We start from the raw sequence: 18,995 nt of genomic DNA on the forward strand, positions 1-18,995 counted from the left end.
CCTACTTTCAAACTCTTTCTCTCTCTAAAAGCTCTCCCCTCTCTCTAACTTTTCCCAGCGATTTCTCCTGTTCCAATTGTCCGACCATGTATTTTTTTCCTTCTTTAGTTCTTTTTCGCTTTTTCTTTTAATAACCTTGGCCGACTCCCTTGTCTATAAATAACGGGAGAATCGTCCGAGTTGGTGACACCTCCGACCTCACCTCCCTATAATTTGTCTGAGGAGGTGAGGGGAATAGGAATAACGTTGGTGTCGACCTTTATAAGTTATCCCAACCCCTCGGCCGTTCCCGACGCGATTTTACTCCCGAGCCCCTCATCGTCAGTAGAGGAAGAGGCCGAGGGTACTGTTCCCTTCCCCTGGGAAGTGTCCCTGGCCTTTCCTTCCAAAGCTAGTTACTTAGACAAATATGTTGATGATGGTGTAGTGAGGATAACCATGTCGGATGGCAAAGGAGAGACATCCACCTCTGGCCGACCGGAAAATCCAGATCTGGATCCGAAGGGGGATCCTGGGTCGAAGTTCCCTTTACCATCATTGATGAAGGCTCTTCTCAATATGTCTGAGGGGGAAAGCTACGAGATTCCAAATAAGGGACCCTTACATGCTGGTCCGACCGGAGGCCTTTCATACTGTCCTTACTCCTCCCCCGGGCTGCACAGTTGTGTATTACAAGTCTATGGAGATGGGTCTCCGATTTCCCCTAACTTCTTTCGTCAAGGATTTATTGAACGCGTACAACCTCACTATCAGTTAGATCTCCCCCAACTCCTGGGGGGGAATCATCGCTGTTCAGGTGATTTGCGCAATGCTTAGTGTCCGACATACCCTCACTCTCTGGCGCCATATGTTTAAGGTGGTTGAAATGATGGCGGGTGAAAATGGTCCGGGTTGGTGGTACTTTCAGGCCCGACAGGGATACAAGGTGGTGCTCGACCTGCCTACATCGCAAAAGGGGTTTAGGATGGAGTTCGCCTTTGTATTTTTTGGAGAAGACTGGGGGATCCCAACTGTCCGACCCGATGCAGATCCAAATTTTGAATTGAACTTCAGGGTGCCTGAACTATCATAAGAAGAAGCGGTAGCTGCTTGCTACCTGCAGAATGAGGCAAAAATATACCAAGGGGGAGAAGTCTATGTGGCCAGCAACTGGTTGCCGAGCTGCCGGTTATTTAAAAATGAGCACCTTCTATCAGCCGTGGGACTGAGTCGGATGTTTCTCATGGGTAAATTGTCGAGGGGTTTATATGCTTGCGTTTTTTTGTGATCTTTGTTTGGATGCACGAACACTTGTTTATTTTGTGTAGCTTCCTCCTTGGCATACTTGCTCGAATCGGATCAAGAAATGGCCGACAAGCTAAACAACACGGCGATGAGGGAGGCTCGGCTCAAGGCCTAACTGAAGGAGAAGAAACTAAATATTCCTTCTGCCCCTAAGGTAGATTTCTTACTCTTTGATGGCTTTTCTCGTCTTTCAAATGTCCGACTGACTCCATTACCATTTTGCAGGATCCCTCAAAACCCAAGGCTTCGAAGAAGCGGAAGGAGAGGGCGGCCGAGAAGGTGGCTATGACCGAGAAAACGTTAGCCAAGGCCCAGGCCGAGCGGGCGAAGAGGGCAAAATCCGTGGAGGTCAACAGTCTGCAGGCTGAAGAGCGTGTTGATCCGTCTGAAGGGGGGGCCATATCTCTTCATTCGACGGACTTCCTACCGGTAGCGAGTCCCCCCGAATACACCCCATCTTCTCCCCGTCGCAAGCCGACTGATGATCCTGCGCAGATCAGTCTGGCTTTGGCGAAGCCCTTTTCAGAGCTGAATAACTACGAGTTGAATACCCAATAGACCAACGCGGTGGACTACCTGTTCAGTCTGGTTTGCGTCGACCTTGGACCCCAATTTGCGTCGGACATAGGTTTGACGGCACAAGTCTCGATGCAAATGACCAATAATTGAGCTGCGTCGTATGGGGAAACGAAGCAGTTCTTTTAGCAATTTTGAATCGTGCATAGCATACGTTGCAACGCAAATGACCCTTGAACAAGACTAAAGATGAACACGACAAACACTATTTGCATCGCATGTTGGACTATGTGCGACACAAATCAAGCAATTTACTTAAAAAAAAAAGAATTTGCGTCAGATGTCAATCTAAGTGCGACGCAAATGGGTCATTTTATTAAAAAAAATATAATTCAATGTTGCCAGCAATACATCAATGCCGCCCAAGAATAACAACCTTTTATAATAGCTAATTAACACAGTAGCTCATGCGAGGAAACGTAAACCAATACAATATAATAGCTAATTAACAACAGTAGCTAATTTTACAACTTATATAACCATTTGTGTTAAATTCACATTAAACTTCCTCTCAAAAAAAAGAGTTAAGCTAATATTAAACAACAACAATTGGTGATAGAACGCCATGATAAGAAACAAAAATAAAAAGTTGAATAAGTGATACAACGCCATGAATAAGATACAAAAAAAAGAAGAAAGTTGAATCAGTGTACAATGTCATGAATCAGTGATACAACACCCTGAAACTCACCTTGTCCTCCAATTCCCCCCCCCCCTTTTATTTTTTTGAAAGAGGGAAATATCAGATTCATCATCTACTCAAGAAGGAAAGAAATGAAAGATGTGAAAGAAGCTTTCGGTATTTGTGATTCGAGATTCATCTATTCTTCTCTCGCCTTAAACATTAAGGACCTACATCTCATCTCCAAGCTCATCAACAACACCGGAACACTGGCTTGCGGTGGCCGGCTAAATTAAAAATCTCAATAGTTCCATACCTAAAAGAATGAAATACAAGAAGCAATCTGAATAAAAAACACAAGAGATAAGAAAGAAAGGTGGTGGTAGTGGCGGTTGTGGAAGAAGAAGGTGGCGGCGGTGGATCGCTATGGAAGAAGAAGGCGGTGGCAGAGATTAGTGGCGTTGACGGATGCTTATGGAAGAAGAAGGTCGTGGCCATGGTTGGTGGTTGTTTGGTAGTGATAAGGCGTTGGGCTAAGCGAGAAAGGATGGGATTTAGTTATTGAGCCATTAATTACTAAAAAGTGGTCACTATGGAGAATCTCGTCAAATTAGGAGTCACTTTGTACAATAATTCTTTTGTTTTGCCACCATGTAGAAAAAGTGAAACTTGGAAGCCACGATTTAGAATTTTCCATAATTAAACGATAATCTGTACAAAATTTAAAATTAAAAAAATGAAATAAAAAAATAAAAAAATTAGATCTCACTACATACAAAAAACGAAAACACCAAGGGACATACAAAATATAAATCTCCAAAAATTTTAGATCTAAGTAAACACGAAACTAAAAAATTAAACCTAAAAAAAATAAGATCTGAATCGCCAAATTATTCGTCATTTTGTTCGAACTTCTCGTTCTTCCTCTCGTTCAAACATACAAAATAAATATATTTAAACATAAATTTTAAATATATTTAAACATACAACTATTTCATCTTGTTCCAACCTTCATGCAAAAATGACGACCTTCATGCAACTATATTTAAACATCCTCTCTCTCTAACCTGATTTCTCCAAAGAAGCAAACGACCTTCATGCAAAAATGGCGTATTAGTACAAAACGCGAAGCAAACGAATTGAAGTTTTGTGTGCGAACTTGAGAAATTGAGGGAAATTTTGTAAACTGGAGATGATTTGAGAAATTTTGATGTAATTGGTAGTGGTAAATTGAAGTGTTTTTGTGCGAACTTAGGGGGATTTCAAGAGAATTCTATCTGGGTGGGAGGGGGAGAGAGAGAGAGAGAGAAAGAGAGAGAGAGAGAGAGAGAGAGAGAGAGAGAGAGAGAGAGGGGTGTGGGGAAGACTTAAAAGGATGTGAAAATAATGAAAGGGTAGGTAAGGGTTTGGGGAAAAGGAGGAGAGTGGACGGAAGTTTGAAAAATATTGGGCCATCTGCATCGCACGTGGGCTTCATGCGACGCACATAGCTCATGTTATGTGCGTCGCATTTTTGGCGCATCCAACGCACATAGCTGTCTTGCGTCGCACGCTAGTTAAATACAATGCATAGAGGTCGTCTTCAGCGTCGATTCTCTGTTGCATGCGATGCAAATGAGTCTTCTGCGACATTTGTCCTATTGTGCAATGCAGATAGTGAGACGCAAATCGTCGTTCTTCTACCAGTGACTAAACCTTGCAAAATCGTCTCCTTTGCTTCACAATCGCATTAACGATCATTGTCCATTCTTATTCATAATAGTAACCTTAACTCTAGTGTCTTCCTATTTGATATTCTAACTCGCTTTATTTGATAGTTCACTAATATTAGCTAGTAGTTGTTACCAAATCGTTTTAAGCCTCCCAAAAACCCTTCAATTAAGTAATTTAGACTTAATAGATTTTAATTAATCCCATTTCTCCTGTGGATCGACCCTTGACTTGCCTTTACTATGTCCTTAATAATTGCTTGTTAGGTTTTGTAAATATTTTTGAAAAATGTATTTGGTGCCTTAATGACACACTAAAAACCTCTTATCATGCACAAAACCTAGAAAGATCTAATTAATAGACTGGAGATGAAGATGGTTTATTAACCAGATACCGTATAAATTGTGGCTGCGAAATTGAAACAAGAAAAGGAATAAAAGTTTAGTTTGGCTGCGAATGAAAATTTAAAAAAATATTAAGCAACACAATTGATGAACAAACAACAAGGCAAGTTAAAACTGAACCAATCCACTACATAAACCTTCAACAACAAAGAATCATAAAAAACAAAGATGAAATTGAGACTAAGTTATAGATTCCGATTTAGGTGAAATGAAAGTGCAGCGAGAAATGTGATAAAAAAATTATTTGAGAAGAAAGTGCTGCGACAAGAACAAGTAAAAAAAAAATCACCCGAAGAATCGTCGAATTAGGGAAAATGACAGGAAAAAATTTGAGGAATCAAGAGAGAAAAAATGAAGAAAATAAGTGGATGGATGCTCGAGGCTAGTGCAAGGGAGAGCTTTAGAGCATCTATAATGAGGCTCACTAACTAGCTCTTCAAGGAGAGAGAAAATGTTGAGCCACCTCTTTCGAACAATGAGACATTTGGGTGTGTCTTGGGTGTCCCTTCATGGAGACACTTTGCAAAGTGGCGCTTGGACGAGATACCATTTGGGTTGAAGGAGAGAGATGACGCTCTAATATGTGGGGCCCACATACTATCGAAATTACTTAAGTTTTCTTTTCTTCTTGCAACCATTTAATGATATTTTTATAAAAATAAAACAAAAGATGGTAATAATTATGATCCCAACAACTATAATCTTTCTTCATCTATAAAATGCGCCTAATATTGGATATATTTCATGAACAATATCTTCTACCTTTTTTAATATATGAAATTAAATATTAGCATTCAAAATTAATATTTTTTTTAGAAAAATTCCACATGACATAAATTATGAAAATGATAATTTTTTTAGTAATTAAATTTGATTTACATGAAAACTTAATCTATATAACTTTGATCATAATATAAAATGAGGTTTATTATTGATATGGGGATCACCAAACAATGGAACGTAGGATGGAGAGTTGTTTAAATAGTTTTATTATTGTTGGGTGTTTTTAGATATCGTTCTTGAGAGTAGCTTTAAGAGAGAGAATAGATGAGAGAGAGTGGAGAGCTAGTTGGAGAGCCACATACCATTGTACATGCTCTTAGGGTTTCAGTTCTTGTTGAGGAGAGAGAAGCACGAGGGTGTTGGACTAAGCTGAAGGAAGTGGGCAGTAAAAAAAAATTTGGTAGGCTTTCCTTATCTAAAGTAAATTTAACCCTTTTATCACCCATAAAAGTATTGAATTAAACAGTAGCAAACGTTACTGCTTTTGAAAGGTTATGTAGTATGGATTATTAAAATGTCAAATGAACTATATATAAATTATGAGAACTTGACAAAACAGGTTTTAACCATAGATGTCCTATCTTGAAAGGCTTTCACTAGATATTATTTCACACAACATGCCAAACTTTGTTGTGTTAGAACAAGAGTTTCGCAAAGGCAGAAATAGATAACTTTCAAGGCTGTGCCGTGATAGGAGATCACTGACTTGAAAGCAATTACGGCCCGACAATGGTGGTTATCGATCTTGGCCGGAATGCTCCCCAAGGTTTACACAGCAGCTAAGAATGCCACCACTAGCAAACTGAGCTTTAGAGAATAGCACGAAAATCCAGGAAGAGAGAAGAGAAGAGAAGAGAGAATAGTGTTTGTTTTTGTGTGTGTCTGACTGAACAGAAGGCACTGATTTTATAGGGAAAAATCAGGCCAAAAACGGGCAACAATCAAGACAGAATTATTTGGGCGGATAATTAGGGATTGCCATGAATAATGTAACGGTCAAAACGTTACAGAATTCCAACAGCCACACACGCATAGCTCCCGGGTCCAAAACTTTAGTTAAGTTAAGTTAATTCCCCAAAGCCTAAAGCCCAAAGACCATGGCCCTGGCCCGGTCCGGGCGGGCGGCGCGCGCGCGCGTGTGTGATAGCAAGCCCAAACCAAACATATCATCCAACCACAAAAGCATCTCTAGTCACAACTCAATAGATGGAAGGAGGGAGGAAGTATATAAACATGAAGAAATTCCCTCCCACAAGCAATGTGGGACAAACAAGAAAATGAGCCAAGGCTTTTCCAAGCCTTAACTCCAACAATCCCCACAAAGGCTCAGAAAAGCAAAAGAAATTCCTGGGTAAGGAAAGGAAAGTACTTAAGCACCAATATCTTTCGATTTGAATTGATGCATAGTGAAATGAGGCAACAACTTACTATCTAGTGAGTGAATTACTCTTGAACTCACCAGAGTTCCGTTGAGACCCCCACAACATACCTACCTTAAGATCGTGCAATCTCCGCGATACATCACAAGCGCTTTATAGCCATGCGCATCCTTGGGTCTAATAAGTGCTCTAGAAAGACAGCCCAGTCTTTCATAGAAGGCGGCTTAACCTCACACTTACGTAGGTAGTCCATCAAGTGTTTCTCAATAACACCACCCCGGAGGGATATGGAACTATTAAGAGCAAAATGCTCAACCTCTCAATGTATATCCATCAAGTGCGTCTCAGAAGCACCACCAATAGGCTATGGATAAAAGCACTACCATGTGTCATAGGGATGGGAAATGTAGTGCAAGTTAAGATTTCATGGCTTCGTTTGACCACAAACGGGTATCCACCATAAGATCTCAACTAATGGGCTTTAGCCCCATCCCCCTCGACGACTCTAGGACAACTCTCCTAGATAACCCCTTAGTAAAGGGGTCTGCAAGATTTCTTTCGGACTCACATAGTCCAAAGAAATCACCCCATTTTTCAGGAGTTGTTTGACGACTCCATGTCTGATCCGTATGTGCTCTTCTTACCATTGTAGACACTGTTCTTAGCAACACCAATGGCTGCTTGAGAATCACAGTGAAGAGAGACAGGTGCACCCTGTCCTCCCCTAAAGGAACATCAGACACAAGTTTCTCAACCATTCAGCTTCTTGCCCTGCCAACTCGAGGGCAATGAACTCAGACTCCATGGTGGAACGTGCTATACAAGTCTGTTTCGAAGACTTCCAAATAGCACCACCACCAAGGGTAAACACATAGCCACTAGTTGAACTAATCTCATCATTACCAGATACCCAGTTTGCATCACAAAATCCTTCAAGAACAGCAGGAAATTTAGAATAGTGCAAACAAAAATCAACAGTTCCTTTTAGGTATCTGAGAAGACGATGAAGACACTCCAGTGTTCATTACTAGGGTTATGTGTATATCTACTAAGTCTACTCACTGCATAAGCTATGTCAGGTCGAGTACAGTTCATGAGGTACATCAAACTACCTATGATTTTCGCATATTCACTTTGAGAGACACTTTCACCTAAGTTCTTGGTCAAATGAATACTAGAATCATAGGGAGAACTCACTGGAACAACATCAAAGGAATTAAACTTTTTAAGCACCTTTTCCACATAATGAGACTGGCTAAGGGAAATGCGACCGGAGACTCTCTTAAGTCTGACTCCTAAAATCACATCAGCTTCCCCCAAATCTTTCATCTCAAATTTTGAAGACAGGAAAAGTTTAGTATCATTAACCACCTTTAAGTTGTTACCAAAAATCAGCATGTCATCCACATAAAGACATATAATCACACAATCTGATCCTATCAATTTTGAATAAACACAAGAATCAGAGTTGTTTACAATGAAACCATTTGACACAACAGTACTATCAAATTTTTCATACCATTGTTTTGGTGCTTGTTTGAGACCATATAAGGACTTCCTCAACTTGCACACTTTATCTTCTTGACCTAGCACCACGAAACCCTCAGGTTGAGACATGTAAATCTCCTCCTCTAAGTCACCATTCAGGAAAGCAGTCTTAACATCCATCTGATGTATAACTAAGTCATGAATAGCAGCAAGAGCAAGCAGGGTCCTAATGGTGGCTATCTTAGTCACAGGAGAATAAGTGTCAAAGTAATCTAGTCCTTTCCTCTGAGTGAAGCCCCTGATGACAAGCCTAGCTTTAAACCTCTCAATAGTTCCATCAGGTCTCAACTTCTTTTTAAAGATCCATTTACTATCTATGGTCTTTGATCCCTTAGGTAAGTCAGTAACTCCCAAGTAGAGTTAGACACTATGGAATCTAACTCGCTCTTAATGGCCTCTTTCCAAAAACTGGCATCCACAGATCTCATTGCCTCATCAAAGGTCTTTGGGTCCTCTTCTATCATGAAAGCATAAACTAGTTCATCACTCAACAAGTCAACACAAGAACTTTCAGATAGAAAAGCAGTAACAAAATCAGAACCGAAGTCTTTTGCTACTCTAGGTCTCTTACTTCTCCTAGGCTCATCTACGACAGAAGAACTACTAGCATGCATGTCAACTGAACTACTACTCAAAGTCAAATCACAGGAATATCACTAGTAGGTAGAACACATATGCGTAGAACAAGTAGATAAATCAACAGCAGGAGAAGAACAAGAAGGCACAGATGCAACATCACCTTTTTTCAAAGGAAAAACATGTTCAAAAAACTCAGCATCTCTGTACTCACAGATAGACCTATCACTCAAAGACATGAATCTATATGCAGCATGAGCATAACCAATGAATACAGCATCAAAAGTCTTAGGTCCTATGTTTGACTTTTTTAGTCAGGAAGCCCAACTTTGGCTAGACACCCCCACACTCTAGAAAACTCAAGTTTGGAGGATAACCCTTCCATAGCTCATAAGGGGTCTTATCTAACTTTTTGAGGAACTCGGTTAAGAACATGACAAGCTGAAAGAACGCTTCCCCCCACATTTCATCAGGCAACCCAGAACTTACAAGCATAGCATTCATCATATTTTTAAGGACCTATTTTTCCTTTCAGCTATACCATTTTGTTGGGGTACATAAGGAGCACTAAGTTCATGAATGATTCCCAATTTCTCACAATGGTCATTCCAAGAGAAGTTCTCATATTCTCTACCCCTATCAGACCTAACCCTCTTGATTTTCCTATCAAGTTGGTTTTCTACCTCGGCCTTATACTTCAAAAAAGCTTCCCTGCCTCACTTTTGGTCTTAAGAAGGTATAACTTAGTGAACCTCGAGTAATCATCAACAAAGGAAATATACCAGAATTTTCCTCCTACTTCTAGTGTTCTGAAAGTCAGCTAAGTCTGTATGAACCAATTCTAGAAGTTGGGTGGTCCTTTGAGTCACGTTTTGCAAGGTTTCTTGGTAAATTTTGCTTCAACACAAACAGGACACTTAGAAAACTCGGTTGAGGACAGATTAGGAATCAATTCTAAGGTCCTTAGTCTCTTAATAGAAGCAACATTCACATGTCCTAATCTACCGTGCCATAAATTTAAAGACTCAGCAATATAAGCAGAACCACAAACAGTTTTATTAATAGCAGATACAGAAGAAGCAACATTTAAAATAAACAAACCCCCACTCAGATACCCTTTCCCCACAAATTCCCCACCACGAGTCATTACAACCTTGTCAGCCTCAAAAACAATTTTCAAACCAGCTTTGTTTAACAAGGCACCAGACACTAGGTTACGACGCATAGTAGGAACATACAAGACATTTGAAAGGGAGAGGGTTTTTCCAGAGGTAAGTTTTAGAGTGACCTTTCCATGTCCAAGCACTCCAGCAGTTGCTGCTTCCCCATGTAGACGCACTCACCTTCTGTTGCATCCTGGAAGTCATGGAGCAGCTCCTTGTTCGAACAGAAATGCCTTGAAGCCCCGGTGTCCAGAATCCAGTCAGAACGATTTTCGACCAGATTTGCTTCAACAACCACAGCAGCAATAACTCATCCGAAACAGCAAGGTTAGCTTAGGAGTTTCTTTTTGGACAGAACCTTGGCGTTGAGGACATTGGTAAGCCTTATGATCAGGCTTTCCACACACATAGCATACAAAGGTCCTCTTTTGAATCTTACCACTTGGTTTGTTCACTTTTCCTTGCTTCTTACCCTTGTTGAACACCTTCTTACCTTACCCTTGAACTTTCAGAACTTGGCGCAGCAGAGATTCCACCAGATTGCTTTGGTAACATTGACAAGACCGAGTCCTGATTATCTTGATTCGGTTGGCCTCTTCATCCTCATATGACTGATTAGTTCCTGAAGAGACAGGAACTCTTTCCTATGTTCAGATTGTTACGGAACTCCCTCCAGGAAGGAGGAAACTTTTCCAGCAGAACATTGCCTGGAAAACCTCACAATTTTCATGTCCTCATTTAAACATCAGCACACAATTCTCTAGACATGAACTTGGTCCATGACAGGTTTGTCATCAACCATTTGGAAAGCAGCCACTTTCCTACAACTATTTTGTTTCCCAGCATCATCAGCCCCATATTTTTTCTCAAGGGCCTCCCAAATCAGTTTAGATGACTTATGAACCATAAACAAATCAAACAAATTATTAGTCATCAGATTAAGGAGATGGAAACGAACTGTTTTATTATCTTTTTCATATTTGTAATTTATCCTCATTCTGCTTAATAAGAGCAGAAGGAGAAAGTGAATCAGCAGAAGCCGTAATGGCAGTGGGACAGTCATTGAACAGGACATAGTCAATATCCAGTTGCTCGAAAAACAAAGAAGTTTCTGAGCCCAGCGTTTGTAGTTATTTCCATCAAGGGACTCAAGTTTGGACAGATGAGCCATTGATTTGGTTGAACTTTCTGCCATTGCAAATATTAGTAATTGCTTTCAAATTGTTAGAAAGAGTTCGCAAAGGCAGAAAAGATAACTTTCAAGGCTTTGCCGTGATAGGAGATCACTGACTTGAAAGCAATTACGGCCCGACAATGGTGGTTATCGATTTGGCCGGAATGCTCCCCAAGGTTTCACAGCAGCTAAGAATGCCACCACTAGCAAACTGGCTTTAGGAATAGCACGAAATCCAGGAAGAGAGAAGAGAAGAGAAGAGAAGAGTGTTTGTTTTTGTGTGTGTCTGACTGAACAGAAGGCACTGATTTTATAGGGAAAAATCAGGCCAAAAACGGACAACAATCAAGACAGAATTAATTGGGCGGATAATTAAGGATTGCCATGAATAATGTAACGGTCAAAACGTTGCAGAATTCCAACAGCCACACACGCATAGCTCCCGGGTCCAAAACTTTAGTTAAGTTAATTCCCCATGGCCCATGGCCCTGGCCCGGTCCGGGCGGGCGGCGCGCGCGTGTGTGATAGCAAGCCCAAACCAAACATATCATCCAACCACAAAAGCATCTCTAGTCACAACTCAATAGATGGAAGGAGGGAGGAAGTATATAAACATGAAGAAATTCCCTCCCACAAGCAATGTGGGACAAACAAGAAAATGAGCCAAGGCTTTTCCAAGCCTTAACTCCAACATGTTGCATAATTCACTCTTTTTTGATCTTTCTCTCTCTTTGAATCATTTTTTCTAATCACATCATCTGTGAATTAACATGATAGGGCCTGCCTAGGAAAAAAAATTAATAAACACAATTTTTATTTATATAGCACAAGAAAACCATATATAGTTTTCTCATGGCTGGCCAAGATGGACAATAAGTTAACACGAAAATATTACAGCAAATAAAGTCACCCTGATATAACAGAAAGAAAGGTCCATCAATATGTAGGGGAGAAGTGTCGCCAATTTAGGAGTTGATATCAACGACACGTTTACATGCATCGAAATCCATTGGACGAGGTAGCAACACATTGGCGTCCTGTGTTAGGACAACATTCTCTAACTTTTGGAGTGCATGGATGCCCATGGTGTTCCTCGCACATTGGATTTTCTTCTTGTGCTTTCACAGCAAGGATTTGCACCATCACTATAACAAAAAAAAAATTAAATATTCAGTTTTAATAGACGAAACTAGGTATTCATTAGTATAAATGCAAAACCAATACTGTACACTAAGATTATTTTGCCGATTATTGCTTATTTCCTCTATCTTTTAGAACTCTCGAGTTGAGCAATAGTGATTAAAGAAAGATTCTTTGGGTAAGTAAAGTTTGGTTATTGAAAGAACAATATTATCATGAAACATTTTATGAGTAAAAATAAATCAATCAATAATAACATCTTTTTTCACAAGAATGGATAATAAATAAAAATTAATATTATGCTCAATAGCTCATAGTAGTGAAAGAAATAGAAATGAGGTTTGGACCTGTTGCAAGGATGAGAAAGACAACTAATATGATTCTTTTGTACCCAACTGTAGTCTCCATTGTTTTTGTTTGGAAGTTTTGTGCACTAATCTTGTGTTTTAATTATGAAATCGAGAGTGTTGTAGCTTCTATTGTTGCTAAATCACTCTTCTATGTTCCCTCTATTTATACTAAATTTTGTAGCACCAACTGGCCAATATTATACTCAAGCTTTGAAAATTATAATCTAATCTTAATAGTCACTCCCACCACGAATTATTGTGATTTAATTATGCTTCCTTAGTCTTTTGTGTTTTCTTATCGAATAGTGTTGTCCGTCGTTATCTCACTACCAAGTTCTTCTCTAAAGTTAGCATTTAAAATTTCATGATAAATCTGTACAAATATAATAATATATATTAAAAGATGTGCATGATACCGTCGATGCGCCACATAGCACCTTCCTCCTATCATCATAATTTTGACACGTGTCTATTACGAACAAAGTCAAGTGCTCGTTATTTTTTTATAAAAACTTGGGCTCGTGTTTCCTTCTGAAAACGGTATGATTGAGGAAGGAAACGTGATTTGTTTTCACTAGTTTGATACAGGTAACAAATGGGGAATTGTGTTTCCCACCTAAAATGAATATCTGTTACTAAACACTCACACCAAACAATTAGAAATCGAAACGCTTATTTGAATCCGTTTCCTACATCAAGTTTTTCTATACCAAACACCCTCTAAAAAAATACTCGATATGTTTCAAGATATAATTCTCGTTCCTTTTCGCACTATTTTAAATTGATTTTTTATTACGTGTATACTTATATAGAAAACAATCATGATATGCACCTAACTGTGTATCCCTATATTTTATGGACTAAATTAACCACCAGAAAACCCATGTATCCCATATTATTGTTATCATTATTAAAGCTCATGATTACGAGATAATATGGTGCAGTACATCTAGATAACCACTTATTCTCACAATAAGTCAAAGGCCGAGATGCATTTAAGTGTATTTAACGATAGTGGAAATCTATTAGTATTATTTCCATTATGGCAATATCCTAAGATCATGAAGACATACTGGAGTATTTGATAAGGTGGGATGGAGATAGTATCTGAGAAGGTGGTAAATCTATTAGATAAATCATATTTCATTTGTTTACGAATAATGGTTGCATTAATATCACTAGTTTTATATTTGTAAAAATTATAGGGAAATTCTCACTAGTAATCTTGTATTATGGAACATTTACAATGGTAAATAGTTTTTCTTTTGAATTTCAAAAATAACCCTATACTTAGTAATATTATAAAACTGTGACATTAATGATGGTTGAAAAGTTAATTCAACTGGTAGTATTATCGGTTTAGCTAACCCAAGATAACCCCAACCCACAACCACCACCCAGCCCACTGACATCTCACTCAACCACCATTGTCCCACCCCTCCACATGAACCCCACTCCCCACCACTATCCCACCCAGGCCTGGCAAAAGCTGACCCAACCCAATAACCCAACCCAAACCTGACCTGAAGTAGCGGGTTTTGGTTGAGTTTTTCAACCCGATTAGTTAAATGGGTCGACCTGAACCCGACCTGAAAGATAAATGAGTCAGGTTCAGGTCGAAACTTCTAACCTAAGAATAACGCATCTTACCTGATTTTTGAATGGGTAAAAATCAGATCGAGTCAACCTGCTTAACCCAACTCACCCAAATAAATACACTTTATGGAAATCCAAAAAATAAATTTGTCCAGCTCAAAATATATCTAGCCAAAAATATTGTCACTCACCTCACCCTAAATTCCTAGCGGACACATACGTTCACCTCATCCAAGTGTAACCTAATCCTAAGTTTCTAACGCGGACATTTGTATTTCACTCACCTCACTCTCAGTCTCTCACTCTCTCAATCGTTATCTTCATCGCTAAATCGTTGCTCTTATTTTGTTGGTTTATGCTAAAATTCATCTTAATTATGTAACAATTACACAATTTCAATCTAAGTTTTAATATGCAAACTTAGGATTTCTGTAATTTGGGCAAAACTAATTGAATCCCTTAACAAACGAAATCAATACGTTAGAGGAGAGGGACAAGGAACGGGAGCACCGAGATGGCTCCGGCGAGGTAATATCGCAGGAGGGGGGGGGGGAAGAGAGTGACGAGGCAAAAAGAGAGGGGTGATTGGTGAAACAAGTGTTTGGATTTCTTGGGTATAAATTATTATAATCTCACACAAGAAGGGAAAAAGGGAATTAAGTATGCTGTTCCATTTCATACCCTTATGTAATGCATACAGCTGGTAGAGTACTCTATTGTGCTATTGCAAAGTTTATTTAGAAACCGTTGCATAACTTGAAAGGTCGTTGCACTTGACTCTCTAGTCCAACAGCTCATTAGGACTGTTACAAAAACCAGTTGCATTATAATTAATCGTTGCATTATATGTTTCATTATGGTCAACCGTTGCATTTGCTTCAAAATGTAGTAGTGTGAATTAAAATGTTCTTAAATCGAATTTTGAACTCTTTTATCATCACCAAGAATCAACTTAATTCTAGCCACTAGTAGAATAATTGCTTATTGCTGCGGTTTTACCCATACGCAACAATATATCACGTAAAAAGAAAAGAAAAAAATATAAAATAACCATATTGCTGCAGTTTTGACCGAAAATCGCAGCAATATGGTTTGAACAAAATATTTTTGAAATTTTTTGACTATTTGACCAAATATATTGATGCGGTTTCTGACCAAAATCGCAACAATATATTAAAATAATATTAGAAAAGTATTATTTCAATATTGTTGCGGTTCCTATAAAAAACCGCAGCAATTGGATTTTTTAAATGAAAAATGTACGCGGCCCAATAAGGGTTTTGTTCCTCCTCATCAACCGTTTAAGTAAAAAAAAAATGCTCTCTCTCTCATTTCCTCCTCATCCATTCCTCCTCATTAGCCGCACAAAAACTATTTCTCTCTCTCTTCTCTCTCCTCTCTCATTTCCGGTGTACAGATCTCGATCTCCTCGCAACAACACCTCTCTTCATCTCCTCTCTCTCTTCCCGTCGCCCTTTCGCCGGCGTTCGTTCGTCTCCTCCAAAGTCGTTCGCCCCTTCGTCTCCACCAAAGTTCGTTCGTTCATCTCCATCAAGCACGTTCGCCCGTTCGTCTCCACCAAAGTTCGTTCGTTCATCTCCACCAAAGTTTGTTCGTTCATCTCCACCAAACTCATTCGCCCCTTCTTCTCCTTGTTTTCTCACCAGTAGAAACTATGGCGCTTCATTGAGAGATGAGAGGACAATCGTTGGCCAGGATGAATGACGAACAAGATCATGGCGAACGAAATCTGTTGTTTTTCGTTTTTCTCTTTGGTCGTCACCACTGACATTTTCGGCCTCCAATGAACGAGATCTGTATTTTTTTTCGTTTATTTTTTTCGTTTCTATTTTTTCATTTTCTTTTTTTCTCGTATTTTTTTTTCTTATTTTTAGATATGTTTGTAGATTTTTGTTTAAGGATTTTTTTTATTTTCAGTTTCTTTTTTTTAATATATTTTTTGTGCATATTATATTTTTTTGTAATTAGTCATGTAGTATTTTAATCGTAAGCTTTGTTTAAGTTTTTTTTTTTATTTTACTTTTTTGTATTATTTATGTAACTAGTTTTTTTTATATTTATATATTAATGAGATTCATATGTCATTTCATCATTTGTTTGTCTGCGAATTTGGTGGATAGTGAATGAGTTAGGTGTATGGTTTTAATTTTTCAAATTTAATTGTGAAAATGCAAAAAAAAAAAAAAAAAATTAACCTATACAGGACCCTATTGCTGCGGTTTTTGCTAGGAATCGCAGCAATATGCAAATTATATGTTCAAATATTGTTGCGGTTTTAAACCGCAGCAATATAATTATTACCTATTGCTGCCCCCTTAATTGATGCGCGTCCAAAACCGCAGCAATATGCCACTTTTTGACCGCAGCAATAAGCATTTATCTTACTAGTGAGACCAAGATATTGGGTATAAATAAAGGGGATCCTTTATTAGGGATTTTCCGAATTTATTGAATCTCTTAATCAATTAACTAATGACCATTCGAGAGAGGATTTAGTTGATTGATTAAGTGATTATTCTTGAGGAACATTCGAGAGAAGACTCGAGTATTTTAGAGGAAAACTCACTAGTAGAGAAAGGTCGATTTGCGTCGACCTGTGACTCCAATTTGCGCCGGACATAGGTTCGACGACACAGGTCTCAACGCAAATGACCAATAATTGATCTGCGTCGTACGGGGAAACGGAGCAGTTCTTTTAGCCATTCGCATTGCGCATAGCAAACGTTGCGACGCAAATGACCCTTGAACAGGACTAAAGATGATCACGACAAACACTATTTGCATCGCACATTGGACTATGTGCGACGCAAATCAAGCAATTTGAATTAGAAAAAAAGAATTTGCTTCAGATATCAACCTAAGTGCGATGCAAATGGGTCTTTTTATTAAAAAAAAAAAAATTAATCTAATGCTGCCAGCAATACATTAACGCCAAAATAATTATTTGTTGTTCCTCCGCGCAAGAATAACAACCTTTTATAATCGGTAATTAACACAGTAGCTCATGCGAGGAAACGTAAACCAATACAATATAATAGCTATTTAACAATAGTTGCTAATTCTACAACTTATATAACCATTTGTGTTAAATTCCCATTAAACTTCGTCTAAAAAAAAAAGTTAAGCTAATATTAAACAACAACAATTGGTGAGAGAACGCCATGAATAAGAAACATAAATAAAAAGTTGAATAAGTGATACAACACCATGAATAGGATACAAAAAAAACGAAGAAAGTTGAATCAGTGTACAATGCCATGAATCAGTGATACAACACCCTGAAACTCACCTTGTCCTCCGATTCCCCCCCCCCCCCCCCGCCGTGTTTTTATTTTTTTTGAAAGAGGGAAATATCAGATTCATCATCTACTCGAGAAGGAAAGAAATGGAAGATGTAAAAGAAGCTTGCGGTATTTGTGATTTGAGATTCATCTATTATTCCCTCGCCTTAAACATTAAGGACCTACGTCTCATCTCCAAGCTCATCAACAACACCAGAACGTTGGCTTGCGGTGGCGGCTAAATTAAAAAGCTCAATAGTTCCATAGCCAGAAAGAATGAAATACAAGAAGCAATCTGAATAAAAAAACATAAGGGATTGAACCACAAATAATTAAAGGGATATTCTATATGGTAGCCTCCTATTTTTAAGTTTTCTATGTGGTGGCATGTAAAAAAAAATATTATACCAAGTGACCCTCAACTTTGAGAAATTATACCTAGTGACTTTAGTAGGCGAATCTATCCTAACCTCAACCACAAACAACGAAACCATCACAACAAACACCCAACCATTATCCTACCCACCCAAAGAACCCCCACCCCCACCCAAACACCACCAACACAACCAAACCCCACCTCCCTGAAAACCCCCACGAAACCAGTACCCAGCTTCACCCACAAACCCCACCACCTTGACCAACCCCCACCACCCTAACCCAAACCCGACCACCACAACCAAACCCTACGAAATCCCACCGCCCATGAAACTCACCCCGGTAAACCTGAGCCGACGAAACCCCACACCCACAAATTCAGAAACCAAATCCTATTCACCCACCCCCGAAACCCCTTACCCACGAAACCCACCACCCTCCCAAAACCCACCGCCCACAAATCCAGTTTCGCCACCAACCCATAAACCCACCCACCTAAATTCGAACATAGAGAATCCGAAGAGAGATAAGAAAGAAAGTTGGTGGCAGTGGCGGTCATGGAAGAAGAAGGTTGCGGCAGTGGATGGTTATGGAAGAAGAAGGCGGTGGCAGAGATTAGTGGCGTCGACGGATGGTTATGGAAGAATAAGGTGGTGGCCGTGGCTGGTGGTTGGTTGATAGTGATAAGGCGTTGGGCAACCTGATATCGTATAAATTGTGGCTGCGAAATTGAAACAAGAAAAGGAATGAAAGTTTAGTTTGGTTGCGAATGAAAATTTAAAAAAATATTAAGCAACACAATTGATGAACAAACAATAAGGCAGGTTAAAACTGAACCAAACCACTACATAAAACCTTCAACAACAAAGAATTATAAAAAACAAAGATGAAATCGAGACGAACTTATAGATTCCGATTTAGCTGAAATGAAAGTGCAACGAGAAAAGTGATAAAAAAAAATTGTATTTATTTGAGAAGAAAGTGCTGCCACAAGAACAAGTAAAAAAAATCAC

The 18,995-nt window shown here is 39.0% G+C and overlaps 1 long non-coding RNA gene across 1 annotated transcript; it reads right to left on the reverse strand.

Moving 5' to 3' along the window:
• Nucleotides 1–12,016: 12,016 nt before the first annotated feature.
• Nucleotides 12,017–13,037, reverse strand: LOC125496945 (uncharacterized). Its single transcript, XR_007273394.1, has 2 exons — nt 12,707–13,037; nt 12,017–12,364 (listed from the first exon to the last, which is right to left on the reverse strand). It is a non-coding gene; the product is annotated as an uncharacterized LOC125496945 (long non-coding RNA).
• Between the last annotated feature and the right edge of the window lie 5,958 nt (nt 13,038–18,995).

The sequence above is a fragment of the Beta vulgaris genome, chromosome 4 (assembly GCF_026745355.1).
Source record: "Beta vulgaris subsp. vulgaris cultivar EL10 chromosome 4, EL10.2, whole genome shotgun sequence".
Taxonomy (NCBI): Eukaryota; Viridiplantae; Streptophyta; class Magnoliopsida; order Caryophyllales; family Amaranthaceae; genus Beta; species Beta vulgaris.